Source organism: Marmota marmota, unplaced genomic scaffold (assembly GCF_001458135.2).
Source record: "Marmota marmota marmota unplaced genomic scaffold, marMar, whole genome shotgun sequence".
Taxonomy (NCBI): domain Eukaryota; kingdom Metazoa; phylum Chordata; class Mammalia; order Rodentia; family Sciuridae; genus Marmota; species Marmota marmota.
The window spans coordinates 12999202-13007799 of record NW_025999924.1 but is presented as its reverse complement, the minus strand read 5'-3'; the positions used below and the strand labels follow the sequence as shown (position 1 = coordinate 13007799).

The 8598-nt window shown below is 35.2% G+C and overlaps 1 pseudogene; it reads left to right on the top strand.

The window, feature by feature from the left end:
* The first annotated feature begins 6401 nt into the window (after positions 1–6401).
* Positions 6402–6739, top strand: LOC107151963 (annotated as a pseudogene).
* The last annotated feature ends 1859 nt before the right edge of the window (positions 6740–8598 follow it).

Here is an 8598-nt window from a genome sequence, read left to right as displayed (position 1 = left end):
ATTATCAGTCTTGTGCTGGCCTTTCTACAGAAGGTATAGTTTTATGACAGCCTGTACTATATATTAAGTCCATTCAAGTTTTCTCATGCATTTTATTCAAGAGAAAAAGATAACTCCACTCTCACTTTCTAGTCTTTTGTCTACTTATTAGTTTGATCCAATTATATTTCTGTGTAAACAGCCATACCCCAACTGAGTGGTTTAAAGTAACAACCATTTTCATGTATTATATGGATTTAGTGGGTGAGAACCAAAGTCTTCTGCTCTTTATGGTACCAAATGAGGCAATTCAATGCAGCCAACAGGATGGTTTGTAGAATCTAAGAGATGACTTTATTCGATATTTGGATCTTGGCAGAAATGACTGGGCTGACAGGGCTTAGTTTGGACTGTTTACATTAATATTTTCATGTGACCTCTCTCACATGGCCATCTCAGACTTCTTATGTGAAGACTAGCCTCTCATATCTAAATGAAGAAAATCTGGCAGAAGCTGCAAGACCTTTTATGACCGATGCCCTTTTATGACCGATGCCCTTCAATAGACGAATGGATTAAAAAAATGTGGCATTTATACACAATGGAGTATTACTCTGCATTAAAAAATGACAAAATCATAGAATTTGCAGGGAAATGGATGGCATTAGAGCAGATTATGCTAAGTGAAGCTAGCCAATCCCTAAAAAACAAATGCCAAATGTCTTCTTTGATATAAGGAGAGTAACTAAGAACAGAGTAGGGTCAAAGAGCATGAGAAGAAGATTAACATTTAACAGGGATGAGAGGTGGGAGGGAAAGGGAGAGAGAAGGGAAATTGCTTGGAAATGGAAGGAGACCCTCAGGGTTATACAGTGGAGGGGGTAGAGAGAGAGGAGGGGAGGGGAGGGGAGAGGTGGGGAGGGGGGATGGTGGAGGATGGGAAAGGCAGCGGAGCACAACAGACACTAGTATGGCAATATGTAAATCAATGGATGTGTAACTGATGTGATTCTGCAATTTGTGTATGGGGTGAAGGTGGGAGTTCATAACCCACTTGAATCAAAGTGTGGAATATGATATGTCAAGAAATTTGTAATGTTTTGAACAACCAACAATAAAAAATTAAAAAAAAAAAAGAAGTCATATGACATCACTTCTGATATAGTCTAACAGTTGGAGTGGTTACAAGGCTACTCATTATCAAATAAAAGGAACATAAACTGTACCTCAGGATGGTATGAGTTTCAAAGAAATTATAATTCTTTTCTTAAATTGCTGTTATTATAAGCATATTTATAAGTCTAATACCTTCTAATATAATAGTTATTTCTGTTGTTTTTAGCTTCTGAGCCCATTAAAAAAGTGAAGTTCATCATTTTAAGGTGAATGTTACTATAGTAAATGGAAAGATGAGGAGGCAAATAGCAAAATCAACTCAGTTCTCTAGTTATCAGGGATCTTGGAATCTTGAATAGAAAGAACTCTCTTAACACAACATCTTCTAAAAGAAGTAAAATATAAAAGTATGAACATAGGCCTGGAAAGAAAAAAGAAAAATTTTTTGAACTTTTTATTTTGTCTAGTTAGAACACATAAATAACTCAGAATTTTACTTGCTAAGGAAGAGAATAAAGTTCTGTTTTATAAAAAGCAAGTAGTCCCATCCTTTACCTGTGTAGATATTATAATGTGATGCTGATTTTAGGTGTCAACTTTGTCAACTCAAATACTTAGTCAAATGTCAGTCAAATGTTTCTGTATTTAATTAGGATAGATTAACATTTAAATCAATAGACATTGAGTAAAACAGATTACCCTTTTGAATGTAGGTGGGCCTCATCCAATCAGCTGAAGAACTTCAGAGAAGAATGGTGATGGTTCCTTGGCAAAGAGGGAATTATGTCTCTAGACTAAAACCATGACTTCAACTTTTCCCTGAATCTCCAGGCCGCTGGCTTAATTTGCAGATTTTAAATTTACCACAGTCACATGATCCTTAAAAACCAATTCTCCCTTTATCTCTATGATCTCTCTCTCTCCCTCCCTCCCTTCTCTGTCTCTCTCTCTCTCTCTCACACACACACACACACACACACACACACAAACACACATACACACACACTCATATCATTGGTTCTCTTTCTCTGCATTCAGTCATAAAGGTTATGTTCTGAAATGGTTGTCTGTATTCCTAACTTCAGTTAATCTCTTGCATTTGAAAAACAGCCCCATGAATTGTCTTCAATGTCCATATGCAAATTACCAGTGTGTTCCTGATGTATAGGAATCAGCATCTGAACAGAAAAACAAATACTTTTTGTGTGATATATGTAAATCTATTTCTTTAGAACACAGATCCTCAACTTTGGTATTTGTATTACCTAGGGAATTTGGTACACAATACCAATGCTCTGAGCTCCACTCTAGACCATTTAAAAGCCCAAATTTCTGAGGGGAATGGCCTGAATGTGCATAGCTGTGTTCTATTTTCATTCATGTAGTGGCTCTAATGTGCTATTGACCTAGACTAAAACTGGCAACACAACCAAAGCTAGGTTGGTGACTCAACTTGCTGGGCAGATTCTGCTATTTTTTTTTGTTTTGAATAATTTGAATAAAATGCTTGGGAGTAGAACTTTTCATATCTACTTTGCATATTTACTCCTGCTCCTTTCTGTTACTTTTCACCTGATCGCTTACAAACTAACATTAATTTCCATATCTCTGAAGACTTGGGCATTCATGGTCCTGAAATCTTGAATATAAAATATTATTATGAATATATATTATGCCTCCAAGTGGAGTGATTGAGAATAAGGCATGAATGTTTGAAAACACACTTGGCAGTCCATGAGTAGAGAAACACAATCCAGGTAAAGCAACACTTAGAAAAATACTGACTGTAATTATTTCAGAAAAACCTGAATAACAAAAAACATTTCTTTTCTCAAGGCTTAGAAGAGCAGGTAGATATGACTGTGATGGCTTATGTGTCTTGAAATATATATGCTTGTAGATTGCTCTTGTTAACACTTAAATAAATTGCTAGTATATAAATATCTTACTTTTAACATTTTCCGCTTCTAAGTTATAAAGTTCATAATCTCTGCCCCAAATATCTATATTTACTATTTCTGAATTTGGGAGAAGGAGCACTTTCAGCTTTTTAGTTACAGTACTTTTTTCTCAAATGTTCAATAACATTGTCCAGAGGGCTTTGGTAATTATTGATTTGAGCAATCATGTCATTGATATTTGCTGAAGTTATGTTTTTTTAAATAATACCTAACTTTTTGCCCTTGCTATTTTTGTTGAGACAATAGAAATGTAAAAGAGGCAAAACCTATCTTTAATTTCAATCTACCAACTTTAAAAGTATTGCAGCATGAGGATTTTAAAAATCAAGCACTTTTTGAGTAGTTCAGGCTGCATCGGACAATTGGTACTGATGTTTTCTAGGCTTAAGTTAGTTCTAGAATTACAATTTGCTCTATGGCTGGTAAGTGACTTATTTTTGAGTTCTCTCTGCTATTGCATAATTATTGCTGTTCTCTTATTATTTCCATGGAAGAATGTTTTCTACAAGGTAGAAATATATATGTTTGGGTGAAGTCAACTAAAAAATAAGGGATTACAAGATTAAGTAACCTAAGTTAGTATAACAAGCATCTTGGTTTACTGATGATGATGGAGGAAGTGTTGAATATTCCAAAAGGGAGAATTGTGCCAGCTATTCACTTATTTTCCATCCATTAGGTAAGTTAATAGAATTATGTATCAATAAAGAATGTGTCAATTCTATTGTATAATAGAGAATACTTTTTTAGGAATTGGTTATAAATATTTCTTCTGAATGTTTAATGTGATTCAGAGTGACATTTATAAAATAAGCTTAGTGGAAAAGATGTAAAATCTTGTCTAGTTACAAATCTCATACATTTTTCATTTAACTACTTGTTATTTGACAGTAAAAGCTGTCTGAAAACCTTCAAACCCTCAAAAAGACTAAATTATAGCTTTGAACTGAACATTGCTGGCAGAGGTCTTAGACCCACAGAGTATTCCTGAGTCAGGTTAGTACTTATTAATAACATTAAACACAAACTTATTAATAACATTAAACTTTATATCTATCTATAAAATAACACATCTTCTTTTGATAATAATTAGTAATTACTTAGAGGTTTGGTAGTTATTATTGTTGTTATTATTTGGGGACTGGTGATTGAACCCAGGACACTTAACCACTGAATCACATCCCCAGCCCATTGTTATATTTTATTTAGAGACAGGGTCTCTCTGAGTTGCTTAGAGCCTCACTAAATTGCTGAGACTGGCTTTGAGTTGTTATCTTCTTGTCTCAGCCCACCAAGCTACTGGGATTATAGGCATCTGCCATTGCACCTGACTTGGGAATTATTTTTTATGATGTTAGAAGAGTTTCTCAAATTTTAGAAAACTATTTTGATGCTAAGAAAAAGGACCCATTGTTTATTGAACTAAATCCTATTACATCTACTGCTTATGCCCCAATCTAATGTTGAAAGGCCAAATAGAATACTATCTGGAGTAACTTCAATTGCCTGGAATTTAGTGAGCTGAGGGAAGTCAAGCCCAATCAACAGCAGTTAGAACTTTGGTGTGGATGCTGATGATATCAAATGCTGTGGCTACAGTTCTTGATATCAGCCCTTTTTCTAGACTTAACGTTGGCCAAAAGCCTATTTGTTGTGTTTCATTTCAAACTAAAAGCACAAGGAAATTCTTGGAGGGTTCATTTTCTGCTGTTGTTCCATAACCCATATAGAATGAGTCTTTGTAATTCTGTAGCATTTTGTTTTGGCTCTTAAAATAAAAGTTATTTGGTCTTTATAACAAGTGCATTCTTTCTGTGCTTAAGCGTCTCATGAACACTACCATCAGGTTTGGAGCTTTACTATTCTCTTGGCCTTGACAGCTATTAAAATCTCTTCAAAACAAGAAATAAATAATTCATAAACTGGAACATAGACACTTATATAATTGAGTTGTTAACTTATATTTGAATAGATAATAGGGATCAACAGACCACTTTCCATTTTAGGGCATTATTATGGTGTATAGATATAAATGTAACCTTACATGACTAAGAGACCAAGCCACAGTTATTTAAACTGAAAATACAAACTTTTTATGAAAAGATATTTCCCCCCTACTAAGATTCTTCTGACAGTTTGGCTCCAAAACTACTTCATTTTATCTGTTTAATCATGATGCATATTGATTAACAAATTCCCTCATTTTATTATAATTGAATGGATAATTGAAGCATCATGATATGGTATCTTCTGTGTAGAATTATTTAAAATGTATACAATATGTTTAGGATTAAGAAGTTTCTAAAATGTAGTCATATATTGCATTTTCCTTAAGCTGCAAGTTATTTTTAAAGTCTATAAATAAAAACTGATCATTAAAATTCAAATGAGTACATCTTTTCATCACATTGCAAATTATTACTAATAATTAACTCAAAGAACTTCACTTACATAATGTGACCATACATTGGTCGGTTCTTTTCAACAAGAAGAATTCATGGGCAAAAAAAAAAAAAAAAGAAAGAAAGAAAGAAAAGTCATTTGCAGGGCAACAAACACTAATGTATTTTTGAGAGTACCACAGGCAATTTTCCAGCTTTCCTACAAAAATTCCTCACCAGAGACCAAGACTGTCGAGCAGGAGGTGTTCCCAACTATAAGACAATGTGCCTGGACATAAAGGAATGAGCCTGATATATGGTTCTTTCTCGTTCTTGGATACCAGTTTGATTCTTCATTGTGTATCTAGGTACATTTCAATGAATGTTTTCGGCCTAGAATAACAAAATTTTGTTACTAGTTTGGTGAATTACTTCTCATTTAGGATGAAATAGAAAGAATCTCCCAGGTGAGCATCAGAATATCTTATAAAGCTTATTTTAAAAGATAATGCCCAGTTTCCACTCAAAAAATTTCCACTCACTGGTCAGGGAGTAAAGTGGGACATCCGATTTTTAAATGCTTTAAAAGTTGATAAATTGGGGGTCGTTTATCATTCCTGGATTCCAGGACTCAGCAAGGAGGGAATGAAACACTAGTTTCTGGCAAGTTTAGAAAATGATCTCATCAGAAAGTTGTGTTGCTATTGTAAGAAAGCCCAATGAACAGTAAAGCCCTGGCTGCTGAAATCTGGAGGCAAATAACTGAGTTGAGTTTATCCATACACCTCAGCAAGACGCCTGTTTGGCTTGGAGACTCTGCCAGCCAATGATTTCTATGGATTCAGGGACGAGGGAGGATGGGATGGAGGAGACATGGGACTGATTGTGCTGGGCCTCTAATGCCTGGTGGATGGATGCTGTGGTAATTTAGGCCTGCTGGGAACAGGACTTCTAAAATGCAAATATGTCTGAAAGGCTGTGGTGCAAAGCCATTTTTGCTGGTTGTCAGCAGGTGGATTTTCCTGAACCAGAGGGCACACACAGCTATTCTAGAAATTGAAGGTGTTTATGTAAGAGATGAAACCGAGTTCTACTTGGGCAAGAGATGTGCATATGTGTACAAAGCAAAAAAACAACATAGTTACTCCTGGTGGCAAACCAACCCAAACTAGAGTAATCTGGGGAAAGGTAACTCAAACTCATGGAAACAGTGGCATGGTTCAGACCAAATTCCAAAGCAACTTTTCTGCTAAGGTCACTGGACACAGAATAAGTGTGATGCCTTACCCCTCAAGGATTTAAACTAATGGAAAATAAATAAAGATGATTTGTGCTCCTGTGTTTTTTTTTTTTTAATTTAGTGGCTCAAAAACTTAACTGTCTTCAATTGATCTGCTGCTATATTCTTAAAATGTTAGAGGTTGTCCAGCATCTTCAAAGTACAAGGAAGTCAGAGGGCTATATGTAATGGACAGTATGGGGAAGTTACAGAGATTTAGAAAGTAACAGATTGATGTGAGTGTTTTAATAGGAATTTTGGAGGAAATAAATATTCTTTGGGGAAAGTGGGAAGATGATTTACTCATTAGATTAAGTGAAAGAAGCATAAAATTTTCCCTCAAAGGGGCTGGGAATGTAGCTCAGTAGTAGAGTTCATGAAAGCATGAGACTATGTGTTTCATCCCTAGCATTACTGGAAAAAAAAAGGTTTGTAATAGTTTATACTAGTTCAGTATAGATTGGCTGGGTAGCTTATGAGTGAAAATGGAATTGGGAATAATTTCAGTGGAAATCATATTGATATTTGTTAGTGCTTTCAGATGGGTTGGGATGAACTATTCTTGGGATTTATTACTGGATAAATGATTTCGGTATGTACTACTTTACTCGTTGTAATCCAAGCTGAAAATGACAACCTAATGCTACATGACTCTACTTCAGAATAAAACAGTGCCAGGAAGGAAGGAAGGAAGGAAGGAAGGAAGGAAGGAAGGCCATTGAAAACAGAAATAGTCCATTGTTAGCCATTATGCAAGATCATTCAGGAAGGCAATTTTGGCAACATGGAGGAAGGAGATTATAAAAAAACTTCATGTAATAAGTGCAGATTAATGTTGCTGAAGAAGGTTTACTTTAATTATAATTACTACTATAATTCTAGTCTAAGAACTTGAGAGAGAATTGTATAGACAGAAAGAGCATTAACTAGCTTAGTATACTAGATATTAAAGCCACAACATTCCCTAATGCGTCAATGTGCATCTGCTAATCAGAGTCTATTTAAGCAATTGGTGGTATAGAGAGTTCGAACATAACTGTTAAATAGTCAACATACTGTAACATACATTATTCTGTGTGGAACAGATCTGTCCTGTAACAGCCAGTTTGTAAGATCATTCTCCATTTTCAAGGGAGGCAGTTTGATTAAAACGAGGTAAGAAAATGGCATCACAATAATCTTTCAGAATGAAAGGGGCACGTGGATAGAATCTATGGCACAGGAAACCAGGGGTCAACTATCCACATTTAGGAGAAGAAAAGCAAGAGGGAAGATAACAAAATATAGAGGGCGGTTGAGATTTAGCTTTTTAAGGAAACTTTCTGGACTACTTTCTTACAGAAGAGGTGATGCTTCTAAAACTAGATAGAGGAGCCCATCCATCCTGAGGCCGGGCTTGTAACTGGAGGAGAAACTGGAAGGACAAATGATTGCCAGTATGAAATTCTGAAAAAAAGGCCCGATCATAAATAATGCTGCTGCTGCTGCTGCTAATGATGATCATAATGGATAGCATTACTACATGCCACTGTTTCACTCTATGTAACTTCATTTAATCTTCATAGCACTAAGGGGCAGGAACATTGTTATCTCCCTTCCACAGATGGAGAAACTGAGGCAACAGGGTTTCATTAACTAATCCTTTCATACATATTAAGAAGTGATGGGAGAGAGCAGAAAATCACACTGATGAGAAGTCAAATTAAAAAAAAATGTAGATTATGATACACCAACTTATGATTTATTTGTCCTAAAATTTCATTTGTTCAATTAATACTTGAGTACCTATTCTATAAGGTTAGAATCCATGTTAAACTGCAGGTAGACCAAAAATGGACAATTTAGGCAATATTCCTGGAGTTTATGATATTATTAAAGGAAG